This window comes from Tamandua tetradactyla, chromosome 3 (genome assembly GCF_023851605.1).
Source record: "Tamandua tetradactyla isolate mTamTet1 chromosome 3, mTamTet1.pri, whole genome shotgun sequence".
NCBI lineage: Eukaryota > Metazoa > Chordata > Mammalia > Pilosa > Myrmecophagidae > Tamandua > Tamandua tetradactyla.
Window position 1 is genome coordinate 142,897,610 of NC_135329.1, and position 17,741 is coordinate 142,915,350.

Below are 17,741 nucleotides of genomic sequence, written 5' to 3' on the forward strand. Positions count from 1 at the left end.
TGTATAGCACACATCATGTGTATTTTTGGCATTAAAAAAAGTCAAAATATTTATTAAAAAGAGTTATTTCAATAACAAAGGGAAGCTGCTAGCCATTTTCCTGTGATGGTAACGGCAGGGATTCAATTAAGATCTGATAAATCGACTAAGTTGAAATTCACTTTGAAACATTAAAAAAAAAAGTTTTCTAACACTGACTAAAAGAATCAATTGAAATCTCTTAAAAACTAGTTTCTGGGATAGAAATAAAGACTATGAGTGAATAGCTAAATGTTTATACAAGTCTTACAGAGAGAACTTCACCCGTTCACCAATGACCACAAAAGAAAGGCATGTCCCCAGGAAAAGTGAGGATCTCTATTTTTAAATCCACCTTAGGTTATGCCAGATTCTGGCAGCCATTCCCTGTATGGCCTTTGTAGAAATAGGCTGGGATCTTTGAAAGGACTGATGGAAAAGAAAAAACATGAGAAGAAGCCAAGGGCATTTTGGAAGTTGCAAATTGATGGAGATACCAAAGTTGGGTGGGTTATATCAAGCCAACAAGGCTGATTTGCAAGTAGTAGGTAAAAGAACAATCCTAGCCCAATACTGTGCTCACCACTGGGATTCAAACATGCCTGCGCAGGGTTGAGGTTACCAAAGGAATTCCTGGGGGCGTCAACCAAGTATAGCACCAGCAGCCAAGGTGAGAGTGATGGCAGCTCCCAACAGAACCAAGGGCATGACATAAAAGAGGAACCACAACATTAGTTCAGAGCCTTACTTTAGAATTTTATGCACCACATTTTTTCAGGTTCTCTAGCCATCTGCCTTCTGACTCAAGTGCTCATATCCATTGTTCTGATCTTGCTTTTCCCTTCAGAGTTTGTGTTTATTTTCTAATCTCAGCTTCCCTACTATTTCAATTCAACCCTTTGCAGTTGCAGGAAACAGCACCCACTTTGGGCACTGGGATAGAAGACTGGCCCTTTTACTTGTGTGAAGCCCTGGTTGCCATAAAGAGAGGTTAAGATAGCTGCTGAGACACCTGATGAACCAAGAAAACAGAAAATAATAGAGGAATAAGGAATATGAGAAGAAGAAGAGTTTTAGAGGAGAAATCTCATACATGCAATCTGTAATTTCAAGTTAATATTGATATATTTAAGACCTACTCAAATTTAATAATGTGAATCTGCTTTTTACAACTTTATAACAGTTCATAATGAATGGCATTCTTTGTGATACTCTAACTCAATGGTTCCCAAAAAATCTCCTAGATAATGCAAAGAAAAGAAAAGACATCTAGCCACCCATAGATGGATTAAATCAGGACCTGGCAGAGGGACCCAGTATGTTTTAGAAGCTCCCCAGGTGATTCTAATGATCAGGCAATGAAGCAGATCCATTGCTCCAATAGGAGCAATTAGAAGGATTCTAGAACAGCTTTGACTTTAATGTACATACAAATACCTGGGGATCTTGTTAAACTGCAGATCCTGATTTGCTAGATGGGGGTGAGATTCTGAATTTCTTTATCTCCCTCATCATGCAGATGCTGCTGGCTGCTAGTTTATAAACCACTGAAGATCTAGAAAAATTAAGACAGGGGTTAGCTCCAGAATACAGAAGCAGAGACAAGCAACTAACAAAATAATGAATTTGGGGGCTAACTTTCAACTGAGGTTCTTTCTTACATGGGAAGGCACAGGGTAATCTCTGCTGGTCTTCTCTCCAGGCCTCTGGGTTCCAACAACTTTTCCTTTTGGCATCTCCAAAGGCCTGGGCCGAGCTGTGAGTGCTGAGATGAGGTATGCTTGGGCTACACTACATTGAGCTTTCTCATTTAAGCCTCCAGCTAATTAAATCAAACATCATTCATTGCAGCAAACACTCCTCCTAGCCAACTGCAACTGTAATCAGAAACAGATTAGGTTCACATGCCATTGGTTCATGTCCACAGCAATAGAACTAGGCACCGTCACCTGGCCAAGTTGACACCTGAACCTAACTACCACACCAAGCTCAGGCAAGCACAGTTGGAATGGACATTTGAATTGAAATAGTAGGGAAGCTGAGGTTAGACAATGAGCACAAACTCTGAAGGGAGAAGCAAGATCAGAAAAATGGAAATAAGCACTTGGGTCAGAAGGCAGGAGGCTAGAGAACTAGAAAAAATGAGGTGTATAAAATTCTAAAGTAAGACTCTGAACCAATATTGGGTTTCCACTTTATGTTGTACACAGCACACTGTGTGGGAAAATCAAATGTAACATCTTTTCTTCAGGTCCTGTCCACTTACCCATTACTCTAACTGCTAAGATTGGTAGAAGGGCTGAAATGTTTCCAGGTTTGCTTGGCAAAAGGTTGTGATGCTTCAGGGGAGAGAGGCTATGATATAGTACTGCGGTGGTAGTTACCCAGGATATCTTATACTTAAGCCTTCTCTCCCAACACTGTGGGATGAGAGTGTTTGCAAAGTCCAAGGGAGTTCAGCACAGTGAGGAATGGCAGGAGATAGGGTCATGTGTATTGAAAGCAGGTAGGACCTTTCTGGTGGTGATGACCTCCCCATGAGAACATGCCTCTCGCAAAGGACCTCTTTCATCCCTCTCCAGAAGAGAAGAGGGAACACAACAAGAAGTGCCTGGTGCAGACCCCCAGTTCCTACCTCATGGGTGTGAAATGTCCAGGGTACTATAAAATCTTTAGCCATGCACAGACAGTAGTTTTGTGTGTTGGCTGTTCCACTGTTTCTGCCAGCCTACTGGAGGAAAAGCAAAGCTTACAGAAGGATGCTCCTTCAGAAGGAAGCAGCAATGAAAGCACCCTGAAGCAAGATGAGTGGGGCACCATCCCAATAAACATTTTGGATGCATCCAAAAAAAGAAAGTGGGTAGGAAGGACAGAACAGCATGCTAGAGGTAGAAGGCAGCACGTTCATGATTTTGGAAAACCAGATTTACCATAAGGGCCAGTTTCTCAGTTTATGTGAGAATCAGGAGATGATTGTGGCAAGAGGTGAATCAGATCAGTTTCCTTGCTTGAATGACCACTTCAGATAAATGGTGCATGAAGTGGAGCTTTGTAAGATGCCCTTGATCTACTTTTCATCTGTGACCATTTGTCTAGATTGTGGTGCTGAGAGGTATTGTGAGTGGAAGCCCCAACTGCTGTGGCAGGAGATAATCTGCATAAAGGTATAAGCAGCATTATTAAATGCAACCATTAGAACCCCAAAATGGTTCAAGGACCTAAATATAAGAGCTAAAACCATAAAACTCTTAAAAGAAAACAGTGGAAAATCTTTGTGACCTTGGATTTGTCAATGATTTCTTAGCTACAGCATTGAAAGCACCAGCAATAAAAGAAAAGATAGATAAATTGGACTTTATCAAGATGTAAGACTTTGGGGCATCAAAGGATATTATCAAGAAAGTAAAAAGAAAACCTAAAGAATGGAGGGAAATGGTTGTAAATGTGTATCTAATAAAGATTTGATATCCAGGATATATAAAGAACTCCTACAATTCAACAACAAAAAGACAAAAAACACAATCTAAAAATGAACAAACAACTTGAACAGACATTTCTTCAAAGAAGATATATAAGTGACCCATAAAAACACAAAAAGATACTCAACATCATTAAATATTAAGGAAATGCAAATCAAAACCACAAGGAGATACCACTTCACACTCACTAGAATGGTTATTATTTTAAAAACAGAAAATAACAAGTGTTGGTGAGGATGCAGAGAAATTGGAACTTTTGTACATTATTGATGGAAATTTAAAATGATAAAATTATAGTAGAAACAGTTTGGTGGTTCCTCAAAAAGTTAAACATAGAATTACCATATGACCTGGCAATTCTACTCCTAGGTACGTACCAAAAGAACTGAAAGCAGGGACTCAAAGAGATGTATACTCATGTTCAAGTATATTCATAATAGCCAAAAGGTGAAAACAACCTAAGTGTTCATCAACAGAGGAATGTACAAACAAAAATGTGGTATATACATGCTACAAAATGGATGGAACTTAAAAGCATGCTAAGTGAAATGTCAGACACAAAAGGACAAATATTGCATGATTTATATGAGATATCTAGAATAAACAAACTCCAAATTCACAGAGACAGAAGATAGATTAGATGTTACCAGGGGCTGGGGTAAGAGGAGAATAAAAAGATATTGCTTAGTGGGTACAGAGTTTCTGTTTCGGGTTATGAAAAACTTCTGGTAATGGGGGTTGTTGGTGATGGTTGCACAACATTGTAAATATAATTAACCATTGATTTGTACATGTAAGAATGGCTATAATGGGGAAATTTGTTATGTATATATATATATATATATATATATATATATAAAACCAGAATAAAAATTTTAAAAAAAAAGCAACCTTGGATGCCAGAGGTAGGTGGTACAGAGACTTTACCTTGAGACTTTGAGGATCTGTTTCACATGCCTTATTTGGCCTTTGCTGTGTAGCACACAACTAGGTTTGTTCTTAGAGGGCCTTTGAAAAGGGTCTCAAAAATAAGGATGCCCATTGTTATGATAGAATTGGATAGACTGTGATATTCAAAGATGGTGGCAAGCTGGAGCCAAGAGATTAAACACATCTCAAACAAATGGGCATGCATTCTAAACTGTAAGTATCTGAAGAACAGGGCTAAGTCTTATTCATTTTTGTATTCTTGGTATCTGGCAAAGTTTCTGGTATACAGTGGATACTTAATAAATATTTGTTGAACTTGACTGAACATGTGAATAGTCATGACTTCCTGAAATAAACCAACAACTTTTCATAGTCAGGAACAGTTTCATATGACTAATTTAAATTATATATACTGAAGGAAAAGTTCATTTCTTCTTCTCTCTTCAAAAGAGATGAAGGCTTGATAACCATCTTTTGTAAAACTATATATAAATATAATGCCATTAACTACCACTTATTAGGTACTAGTTGTTTCTAGGCATTGTGCCTGGCACTTCATGCACATTTAATCCTTGCAACAACCTGCAGGTAAGCATTATTATCTCCATTTTATAGTTGAGGACACTAAAGCTCAGAGTTATTGTGTCTTGCTTAAAGCCACACATCAATAGTGAAGCTTGGAGAGTGCCAAGATGGCAGCTTAGCGAGATGTGGGATTTAGTTCATCCTCCAGAACAGCTACTAAATAGCCAGGAACAGTACAGAACAACTGCTGGGGCCATGTCAGTGACCAGACATACAGCATACCCCAGTCTAGACCAGTTGGACCAGCTGTGAGTCCCCCCAGAACTGTGAGTACCCCAGCCACGGAGGCCAGTGCCCCTCCCCCACAGGCTGCTTCCCAGAGGGGAAAGGAAAGGGACTTTACTAGCAGCAGGGGCTGAGTGCAACTAAGCTCCAATTGTGGAATTAACTTGCAAATTCCGACTACTGAAAATAAGCCCCCAGTGTAGCTGAACCTCATCAAAGCAGAGGTTGCTGATTTTTGCCCCAGCGCTGAGAGGGGCAGGGCTGATGGGAAAAGAATAAAGAAAAAAAGAAATAGAGGTTTTTTGGATTAGATAGCACATAATGCTTGAAAGGGTCTGGGCCCTGAAGGAAAGGAGGGACACATAGGAGCTGAAGGTACACAAAGCAACATACCAACTTATGCTCTTGATTGGCAACACCGTGGAATGGGGGTCCTGCTCTGAGATGGATTTTTCTCTATTTTTTTTTGTGGCTGTGTTTCTACAAAGGCTTAACTGCCTTTGGATACAGCAGCAGGGCTTCTCAGGCTGCAACTGCCTCAGGCATAGGCAGAAACAAGCTTGTTTGAGAGCTTGTCTGGAGCCTGTGCCTTCCCTAGCAGAGGGGTGGGCCCCAACACAGGTGGATCCCCTCACTCAAGGAATTCACACCCCAGGGTTTGGAAAATTGAAGCAATTAAAACCAGGCTACAACCTCTCCTCTGTCTCCACCACGCCCCCAGCAGGGAGAGTCTGCTGAAGTTAAAGGTACCACATCACCTTATGCTGGGGAGACCTGCAGGAAGAAAAGGGCCACATACTGGGCAGGATAGGAAAAACACAGAGTCCAGAGACTTCATAGGAAAGTCTTTCAAACTACTGGGTTTCACCCTCAGGAGAAAGTGGCACAGGTGACTCTTTCCTCCTGACAGGAGGCCAGTTTGGTCTGAGAAAACCTGGCTGGGGTCTATAATACCTAAGTAGACCCTCCTAAGGGTGGGGGGTGGGGAAGGGCACCATATAGTCAGGGCAAGAAACAAGAAAACAAGAACTGAAAAATTCTGCTCTGTTAAACAAAACCTAAGCTAGTGGTCCAGAATAAGCTGAACTGAATGTCAAAGAACAGATAGACAACAAAGTCATCCTGCAAGAAAATCCTAGGTAAAAAAAAGTGAAAACAATCTCCAGAATAAACTAATTAAGGTAATTAAATGCCTATATGCCAGCAAAAAATAATGACTCACACTAGGAAAATTGAAGATATGACCCAGTCAAAGGAACAAGCCAACAATTCAAATGAGATACTGGAATTGAAACAATTAATTCAGAATGTTCGAACAGACATGGAAACCCTCACCAAAAATCAAATCAATGAATTAAGGGAGCATATAAAGAAGGCAAGGAATTAACAAAAAGAAGAAATCAAAAGTTTGAAAAAACAAATCACAGAACTTATGGGAATGAAAGGTACAGTAGAAGAGATGAAAAACACAATGGAACCTACAATGTCAGATTTCAAGAGGCAGAAGATAGGATTAGCGAACTGGAGGATAGAACATCTGAAATCCAACAAGCAAAAGAAAATATAGGGAAAAGAATGGAACAATATGAGCAAGGACTCAGGGAATTGAATGATAACATGAATATATGTTTTGTGGGTGTCCCAGAAGGAGAAGAGAAGGAAAAAGGAGGAGAAAAACTAATGGAGGAAATTATCACTGAAAATTTGCCAACTCTTATGAAAGACTTGAAATTACAGATCCAGGAGGTGCAGCATACCCCAAATACAATAGATCCAAATAGACGTACTCCCAGATACTTATTGATCAGAATGTCAGATATCAAAGAGAAAGAGAGAATCTTGAAAGCAGCAAGAGAAAAGCAATCCATCACATACAAGGGAAGTCCAATAAGACTATGCATAGATTCTCAGTAGAAACCACAGAGACGAGAAGAGAGTGGGATGATATATTTAAATTGCTAAAAGAGAAAAAAAATGCCAACCAAGAATTCTATATCCAGCAAAATTGTCCTTCAAAAATGAGGGAGAAATTAAAACATTTTCAGACAAAAAAATCACTGAGAGAATTTGTGACCAAGAGACCAGCTCTGCAAGAAATACTAAAGGGAGCACTAGAGGCAGATACAAAAAGACAGGAGAGAGAGGTGTGGACAAGAGTGTAGAAATGAAGACTATCAGTAAAGGTAAAAAGAAAAAAAATTAGACATGACATATCAAATTCAAAAGGCAAAATGGTAGAAGTACTACCAGTACAGTAATAGCACTAAATGTTAATGGATTAAACTCCCTGTTCTAGTTTGCTAGTTGCTGGAATGTAACACACCAGAGATGGATTGCCATTTAATAAAAGGGGACTTATTTCATTAGTTCTTTACAGGAAAGGCAGCTAACCTTCAAGTGAGGTTCTTTCTTATGTGGGAAGGCACAGGATGGTCTCTGCTGGCCTTCTCTCCAGGCCTTGGGTTCCGACAACTTTCCCCGGTGTGATTTCATTCTGCATCTCTAATGGCCTAGGCTAAGCTGTGAGTGCTGAAATGAGGTATGCTGAGCTGCTTGGGCTGTGCTATGTTGAATTCTCTCATTTAAGCATCAGCCAATTAAATCAAACATCATTAATTGCAGCAGGCATGCCTCCTAGCCTGTGGGTTAGCTGGTGGCTGGTTAGCTGATGGCTGGGGGTAAGTGGCCGTACTGAGTCAGTCACACAGACACAAAGCATACAGCACATGACTCAGGAGACAACCCTTAGGGGAAAATGGAAGGCGTCTGTTTTATTCAGGAAGTGCACAGGCTTATATAGGCTGCGAAACATGCAGGGACATGTGTCAGGCTGGGATTGATGGTCGTTGTTGCTAGGCCAGAGGGCAGATTTCTGGGATTGGTCACCATTGTTGCTAGGGCGGAGGGCAGAGTTCAGGTCAGCCATTTTGTGTTGCCTTGCATCAGCCACGGCAGCCATGTTAGTGATATTTTATAGCTTCTCCAACACTAGCCAACTGCAGATGTAATCAGCAACAGATGAGGTTCACACCCCATTGGCTCATGTCCACAGCAATAGATCTAGGCATCTTCACCTGGCCAAGTTGACAACTGAATCTAACTACCACACTCCACAATCAAAAGACATAGACTAGCAGAATGGATTAAAAAACAGGACACATTTATATGCTATCTACAGGAAAAATATCTTAGACCCAAGGATAAACATGGGTTGAAAGTGAAAGGTTGGGAAAAGATATTTCATGTAAATAACAATCAGAAAAGAGCAGGAGTAGCTATACTAATATCCAACAAATTAGACTTAAAATGTAAAACAGTTAAAAGAGACAAAGAAGGCACTATGTATTAATAAAAGGAACAATTCAACAAGAAGACACAACAATCATAAATATTAATGCACCGAGCCAGAATGCTCCAAAATACATGAGGCGAACAATGAAAACACTGAAAAGAGAAATAGACACATCTACCATAATAGTTGGAGACTTTCAATTCACCACTCTCATCAATGGACAGAACATCTATGCAGAGGATCAATAAAGAAACAGAGAATTTGAATGCTACAATAAATGAGCTAGACTTAACAGACATTTATAGAACCTTACACCCCACAACAGCAGGATATACCTTTTTCTCAAGTGCTCATGGATCATTCTCAAGGATAGACCATATGCTGGGTCACAAAGCAAGTCTCAATAAATTGAAAAAGATTGAAATCATACAAAACATCTTCTCAGATCATAAAGGAATGAAGTTGAAAATCAGCAATAGGCAGAGTGACAGAAAATTCACAAATATATGGAGACTCAACAATACACTCTTAAACAACCAGTGGGTCAAGGGAGAAATTACAAGAGAAATCAGTAAATATCTCGAGAAAAATGAAAATGAAAACACAACATATCAAAATTTATGGGATGCAGCAAAGGCAGTGCTAAGAGGGAATTTTTTTTGCCCTAAACGCCTATATCAAAAAAGAAGAAAGGGTAAAAATCAAGGAATTAATTGGCCACTTGGAAAGAACTAGAAAAAGAACAGCAAACTAACCCCAAAGCAAGCAAAGGAAAGAAATAATGAAGATTAGAGCAGAAATAAATGAAAATGAGAGCATGAAAAATTTGAGAAAATCAACAAAACCAGAAGTTGGTTCTATGAGAAAATCAGTAAGATTGATGGACCCTTAGTGAGATTGACAAAAAGAAGAAGAGAGAGGATGCAAATAAATAAAACCACAAATGGAAGAGGAGACATAACCACTGACCCCACAGAAACAAAAGAAGTAATGAGAGGATACTATGAACAACTTTATGCCAATAAATACGACAATGTAGATGAAAAGAACAACTTCCTAGAAAGGCATAAACAACCAACATTGACTTGAGAAGAAATGGATGACCTCAACAAACCAATCACAAGTAAATAAATTGAATCAATCATTAAGAAGCTCCCCAAAACGAAAAGTCCAAGACCAGATGGCTTCACATCTGAATTCTACCAAACATTCCAGAAAGAATTAGTACCAATCCCACTCAAACTCTTCAAAAAAATTGAAGAGGAGAGAAAGTTACCTAACTCATTCTACAAAGCCAACATCACCCTCATACCAAAGCCAGACAAAGATACCACAAAAAAAGAAAACTAGAGACCAATCACTCTAATAAATATAGATGCAAAAAGCCTCAACAAAATTCTAGCAAATCGAATCCAGCAGCACATTAAAAGAATTATACACCATGACCAAGTAGGATTTATCCCAGATATGCAAGGATGTTTCAACATAAGAAAATCAATTAACGTAATACACCTTATCAACAAATTAAAGCAGAAAAACCACATGATAATCTCGATTGATGCAGAAAAGGCATTTGACAAAATTTAACATCCTTTCCTATTGAAAACACTTCAAAGGGTACGAATAGAATGGAACTTCCTTAAAATGATAAAGGGAATATATGAAAAACCCAACGCTAACATCATCCTCAATGGGGAAAAATGGAAAACTTTCCCCCTAAGATCAGGAACAAGGCAAGGATATCCACTATCACCACTGCTATTCAACATTGTGTTGGAAGTTCTAGCCAGAGCAATTAGACAAGAAAAAGAAATAGAAGGCACTAAAATTGGAAAGGAACAAGTAAAACTCTCACTGTTTGCAATTGATATGATACTTTATGTTGAAAACCCCGAAAAATCCACAGCAAAACTACTAAAGCTAATAAATGAGTACAGCAAAGTGGCAGGTTACAAGATCAACACTCAAAAATCTGTAGTGTTTCTATACACTAGTAATGAACAATCTGAAGAATAAAATTAACTAAAGAAACAAAAGATATATACAAAGAAAACTACAAGAAATTGTTAAAAGGAATCACAGAAGACCTAAATAAATGGAAGAACATACTGTGCTCACGGATTGGAAGACTAAATATAGTTAAGATGTCAATTCTACCTAAATTGATTTACAGATTCAGTGCAATACCAATTAAAATCCCAAAAACTTACTTTTCAGAAATATAAAACCAATAACCAAATTTATCTGGAAGGGCAGGGTGCCCCGAATAGCTAAAAGTATCTTGAGAAAGAAAAATGAAGTTGGAGGTCTCACTCTACCTGACTTTAAGGTGTATTATGAAGCTATAATGGTCAAAACAGCATGGTACTGGAATAAAGATAGATATACTGACCAATGGAATGGAATAGAGTGTTCAGATATAGACCCTCTCATCTATGAACAATTGATCTTTGATAAGGCAGTCAAACAACTCACCTGGGATAGAACAGTCCTGGATATCCATATGCAAAAGAATGAAACAGGATCCATATTTCACACCCTATACAAAAATTAACTCAAAATCGATCAAAGCCCTAAACATTAGTTCTAAGACCACAAAACTGTTAGACAAAAATGTAGGAAATTATCTTATAAATCTTATAATAGGAGGCAGTTTCCTAGACCTTACACCCAAAGCACAAACATTGAAGAAAGAAAGAAAGAAATGGGAACTCCTCAAAATTAAACACTTTTGCGCATCAAAGAACTTTGTCAAGAAAGTAAAAAGATAGCCTACACAATGGGAGATAATATTTGGAAATGATATATCAGATAAAGGTCTAGTATCCAGAATATATAAAGAGATTATTCAACTCAACAACAAAAAGATAAATTACCCAATTACAAAATGGACAAAAGACATGAACAGACCCTTCTCAGAAGAGGAAACACAAATAACCAAAGGCACATGAAAAGATGCTCAACTTCCCTGGCTATTACGGAAATGCAAATCAAAGCCACAATGAGATATCATCTCACACCCACCAGAATGGCCATTATCAATAAAACAGAAAATGACAATTGCTGGAAAGGATGTGGAGAAAGAGGCACACTTATCCACTGTTGGTGGGAATGTCAAATGGTACAACCACTGTGGAAGGCAGTTTGGCAGTTCCTCAGGAAGCTAAGTATAGAATTGCCATATGATCCAGCAATACCATTGCTAGGTATCTATTCAGAGGACATGAGGGCAAGGACACAAACGGACATTTGAACACCAATTAATAAAATTAATTTTAAAAATTAATAAATTAATACATAGAAAAGAAAATTAGTGAAGCTCGGATTTAAATGCACATGCGTCCCATATTTCTTCTCTGAGACCCCTTTTATACCTGTTTCTACCCGGGAACTATCAGTTTTATCTTCTAGCATGCTCTTCTTCCAGGGAAAATGCATTTTCTTCATCCTCTCATCATGGTCCTTATAAAGAAATTATTGATAATTCTTTATCTGTCTTTGGCCTTTTCCCAAGTTCTCCATGTTCCTTTTGTTTGGCATCAGCCCAGCATTTAAAATATATGTTCAGTGAAAATACACACTCACACACATGCACGCATGCACAATTTTTGACTTCAACAAAAGAACAGGACTATTTCTTTTCCATTTTAAGTTAATATAGAAACTCTTTTGCACCTAATCAAATTCACAAAAGAGCCAAAATTTTAAAAAGTGAACAAATAGAACAATAACCACCAGCACCCTGATGAGAACACAGCCATTTGTAGGAAAAGGATAAGAAGGAAAAGCATTTGAACACCTGGACTAAGCATCTTCCCGGTTCTGAGAACAGGTTCTGGCCTTGTACACTCCCAGCTGAGAAGGGACAACAGAGTTCAGGAGGTGAAGCAAAGCAAATACCACACTGTCAGTTTTCAGTCTGATCCCTGTCTTCTAAAGCAGAGCAACTCAAAATGAGGCCTGAAGACAGGTGCTAGTCTGTGAATAGTTTTATTACAAGTCTGTGTGAGAAGGTAAGTACAGAAACTAAGTAATTTTATAATGTTGAACCTAATAAGAAATCTCGGACTTGTATTTTGTATCACTTACTTTTGCTTGTTCATCCCTTCATTCCCAACAGTGCCTGACATGTCCCTGGGACACACTGACCAGCTGGGTGAGAGTGGGGAGACACGATAGGGGAGGATAGTGACCAAGAAGCAAAATGACAGGAAATGTAGTAGTATATCTTTGGGGTTTTTTTCCCCCAGGAATTAGTTTTCATTGTGTTTTTACAAAAGTATTGGTCTTTGACAGACTGGAAATCTAAAAAACAAAAAGCAACAACTAATCCTTTATCTCAGGCAGTTTGAGAAACACTGGTCTAGAAGCACCTATTCATGTTGCAATTCAATTTAGAAATGGCAGTAGGCAATGCTGCTAGATCTTCTGGCCATGTACTTAGCAGTCTAGTAGTAAAGAGCTAAGTGTGGTAGGGTTCCCAGAACAAGTTACTGGGTATAACTTGGAAAGTTCATTTTGTTTGCAGTTTTCATATCCCAACCATGTATATATGTCAGTCCATATTGCAGATTTCATCCCTCATGAAGGAAAACGCTCAAAGACCCAGAAAAGCTCCCACAGGGTAATAGGTAAATGCTGAAGAAGAATGACTAAGCATATCTTTCTGTTCAGACTATTCACCAAGTGACAAAGGGACAAAGTAGAGTCCACACTGCTCCAGTCTCAGTATATGGGGGTAAGCAATACTCAGTAATCATTGAAGATTTTAGGTAATTACCACTCTGGTTGCTTTCTTCCATGGGGAGGGATAGTAATTGGTATATGACTTTTCTGCCTTTTTAGTTCTTTCCTCCTCATTCCTGGAAGAGGTGGAGTGATTTATCTAATTAATAAATTTGGAAGATGAATTAGGTATGTTTAACTCAACTCTTTTTTTTTTTTTTAACATTTTTAAAATTGTTTGATACAACATATATATATATATATATATAAGCAATAAATTTCAAAGTACATTGTAACAAGTAGTTATAGAACCTATTTCAGAGTTTGGTATGGGTTACAGTTCCTCAACTTTAGGATTTTCTTTCTAGCTGTTCCAAGACACTGGAAACTGAAAGAAACATCAATCTAATGATTCAGCAGTCATATTCATTTGTTAAATTTTATCTTCTCTGTTATAACTCCACATTCTCCTATGATCTTTCTTCCAATCTTCATGGGTATTTGGGCTATGCCCATTCTATCTTTTTCATGTTGGAAAGGGGTGTCAATAAGTGGGATAGGAGGATGGAACTAGCTGATGTTCTTGGAGAGCTGGTCCCTCTGGGTTTCAGGATTTATCTAGCCTAGGAACCCTCTGGAGGTTGTAGGCTTCTGGAAAGTAATCCTATAGTATATAAAACTTCTGTAGAATCTCAGATAAAGCCCTAGGTGCTCTTTAGGGTTGACAAGAATGGTTTTGGTTGGGGTATGGCAAATTATGGTAATTAGTAATATCTTGCTAAAGCTAGTGTGTAAAAGTAGCTTCCAGAGTAGCCTTTCAACTCTATTTGAACTCTCAGCCACTGATACTTTATTTTGTTGCATTTCATTCCCCCCTTTTGGTCAGGAAGGCGTTGTCAATCCCATGGTGCCAGGGCCAGGCACATCCCTGGATGTCACGTCCTATGTAGGGGGGAGATACACAGCCCTTCTTTACTCTTTCTATTGGGAGTCAGCTGCTCTGTAACAGGCTCAACAGGTACAGGCCCCCACTGAGTAGAGTCCCGCAGTCGTCCAGCTGTAGGTTCTGACTCTAGGGTTCAGTATTAGGAAGCCAACTGTTTCCATGTACCTTAACTCATTTTCTCCAGTATCAGCTTTATCAGTAATTAGGCTGACATTCTGAGCGCCATCCTGTTGATACATTTGTCTTTCTCAGTTGGTTTACAACTTGGGGAGCAAAAATAGGGACATTATTTATTGGGCCTCTCTCAAATCTCAGCAGATGGTAGTGATACCATGTCATGATCCCATCTAGTAAGCTGTTCTGGCCTACATTTTTCACTTGCCCTCCTTTCTTGCAGAGTGTCAGTATGTCCTGAATCACTTGGTGACTTCAAGTGATTGCTTCTGCAGAGCAGGAGCCAGGCCTTTCTCCTTTGCCCTGGGGAAAGAGGGCCATCTTCTGCTTTGGCCAGCTTCCATCCTTGGGCACTTCTCTGGGTATGCTTCTCCTAAAGCTGTGTCCCATCTTCCTAGGGTTATGAAGGATCATTAAACTCATGCATTATGATATGATATGGTAGAAAACAAACCCAAAAGTCCAAGGGCTCTGGAATTTAAAGGAAAGAATCAGATAAAGATGAGCCTTTGCTCTTCTAAAAGGTGTCAAAGACTAAATGTCTTACCAGCTATCTCTGTGGAATAACTATAATTCAGGAAAGAAACTATAACAATAATACAGGACAAAAGCTCATGGTCTTTGAAGTCTTCTTATCCCCAAGTTGATTGCCATCTGCAGTTCAGCAAGGGCACTTTTTTTGGCTCTGTCCCTGAGCTTGGATAAAGGGCATTTAAGCTTACAGTCCAGTTCCTGGGGATTCCATTACAAGTCACTCTTGTTACACTCTTTCCTGATCTGGCATGTATTGGAGAAGTACTTGGACAATCTGCCTGTGAACATTGCCTCCTCTCTCTAAGGTTGCAGAGCTGCTAGCTTCTGCTGCTAGCTTTTCATAGTGGTGATTGTCTGTGCTAGCCCCAACTTTAGAGGAATGATTGACCTTGAATCCTTGTCACCACAGTCACATGGTATGCTGCCTCAACTGGACCAATAGCTTTGTATTAGTTTCTACCCCCAACATGGTATTTTTTTTTGCTGTGTCACTTTATATTACAGATTAAAATTTAATTCCCCTATCATGGTCAGATTAATGTGTCAACTTGGCCAAGTAGTGGTACCTGTTTGTGTGGTTGGGCAAGTGCTGGCCTGTCTTTTGCTATGAGGATATTTCATAGAATTAAGTCATGATCACATCGGCTACATCCACAGCTGATTCCATTTGTAATCAGCCAAGGGGAGTGTCTTCTTTAATGAGTGATGTTTAATCTAATGACTGGAAACCTTTTAAGGGGGATTCAGAAGAAACAGTTTCTCTTTCCTGCTTTGGCCAGCGAGCTTCTCCTGTGGAGTTCATCCAGACCCTCCATTGGAGTCATCAGCTTCACAGACTACCCTGCAGATTTTAGGCTCTACATTCCCATGGTTACATGAGACACTTTTATAAATTTTATATTTACGAATATTTCCTGTTGATTCTGTTTCTCTAGAGAACCCTAACTAATACAACTTGCTACCAGGAGTGGTTCTTAAGAAACAGAATCTTAAAAATGGTTTTTTATGAATGGTTTTCTAAACTAACCAGATTCAAAGGCACTAAAGACTCTGATTCCCATAATCAGAATGACATTGCCAATCCATGGTGTGAGTTGACAAAAAAGATAGGTAAAATATCACCATTCGATTCTTCTAATGCTTCACTTATACGAACCCAACTTCTGGGGATAATGTTTTTGACACCTTTATGGAGTTTTGTGAAAATAGTAAGTATAGATGTTAACTGGTTATTGTTAGATACACTGTATACATTAATGAGTGAAAGGGATGAGCTTAAGGCTTCAAATGAGAAGCTTAAGTGCTGTCTGACAGATGTAGATGTTTCTGGGAGTGTTCTGAAGGAAAATCTTATTTCCTGTAGCTGTAGACTTGAGATCTTTGAAAATCAGACTCAAAATCTTATTGCTAGAGTAGCAACTTTACAATGTAAACTGAAATCTCAGTCTTGCATGGTGTCTGCTGTTAAAGTGAGGGCATTTATTGGAAAGGAGTCTTCTCTAGATAATCCTGTAATAGTCTGCCCTGAGGACCTAGCTGCCCCACCTCCAGCCTGCCTTGAGAAGTTGGCCACCCAACCTCCATCTGAACAGATTAGCCCTAGAGTGATTAATCCTGTTTCACCACATGAAACTGCAAATGAATGTCCTGAAGCAAATGGCTTAGAAGATATTTCTAATTCTTTTCACGACCCACCCCCACCACCCCTCATTTCTTCCAGACCTATAACTAGACTGAAGTTCCAACAGGCCCCTAAAGGTGAGGTACAAAGCATCACACATGAGGAGGTACATTATATTCCAAAAGAACTGTGTTAGTTTTCCAATTTATATAGACAGAAATCAGGTGGATATGTGCGGCAATGGATTTTAAGGGCTTGGGATAATGGTGGGAGGAATATAAAGCTGGATCAGGCTGAATTTATTGTTATGGGCCCACTAAGCAGAGATTCTGCATTCAATGTTATAGCTCGAGGGGTTAGAAAAGGCATTACCAGTTTGTTCGGATGGTTGGCTGAAACATGGATCAAAGGTGGCTGACATTACCTGAGGTTGAAATGCCAGAACTGCTCTGGTGTATTGTAGATGAGGGGATTCAGAGGCTTGGAGAGGTTGGAATGTTAGAGTGGATTTATCATGCAAAACCTGCTCTTACACCTCAGGAATGTCCAGAGGATGCAACTTTTACCAGAACAGTGAGAAATAAAATTCTGAGGCTAGCGCCATCATCCCTGAAGAGCTCTGTAGTTGCACTTCTCTGTAGGTCAGATATTACTGTGGGAACTGCTGTCACTGAGCTGGAATCCCTAAACACAATGGGGATGACTGGATCCTGAGTTGGCAGAAGCCAAATGGCAGCACTTAATTGCCAAAGACAGGGTGGACGCAGCTATTATAATAGACAGCAAACTCAAAGCAGGAGTTAAAATAATCTGACTCAAGGAGATTTGTGGCATTGGCTAGTAAATCCTGCGGTACCTAGAAATACAAGATGGGCAGTCTGAATTCTTGTTTGGGCTGTATAAACAAAAGAGTTCTAGGCCAAGTGAACAGAAGTCTAACCTGAATTACAAAAACACAGAGTCACGGCCCCTTAATCAATTTCCAGACTTGAGATGGTTTACAGACCCAGAGCCCCATGAATGAAGGGGAGGCCAGGTCCCTTTGGGGGAGAACCCTGTTACACTGCCACAAATCTATACTGTTAATCTTCCTCTAAGCCTTCCCAAGGAGACTGATGGCCTTTTACCATGGTGACTGTGCACTGGGGAGAAGGAAATTATCAGATATTTTGGGGATTATTAGACACTGGCTCAGAAGTGACATTAATTCCA

The 17,741-nt window shown here is 39.3% G+C and overlaps 1 protein-coding gene and 1 pseudogene across 2 annotated transcripts in view; one reads left to right on the forward strand and one right to left on the reverse strand.

Moving 5' to 3' along the window:
• The window catches only part of METTL8 (methyltransferase 8, tRNA N3-cytidine), a 147,530-nt gene that overhangs the window by 46,972 nt on the left and 82,817 nt on the right, over window positions 1-17,741 (reverse strand). The gene's annotated exons all lie outside the window — the stretch shown is intronic.
• LOC143677751 (small ribosomal subunit protein eS27 pseudogene) lies at window positions 2,564-2,831 on the forward strand (annotated as a pseudogene).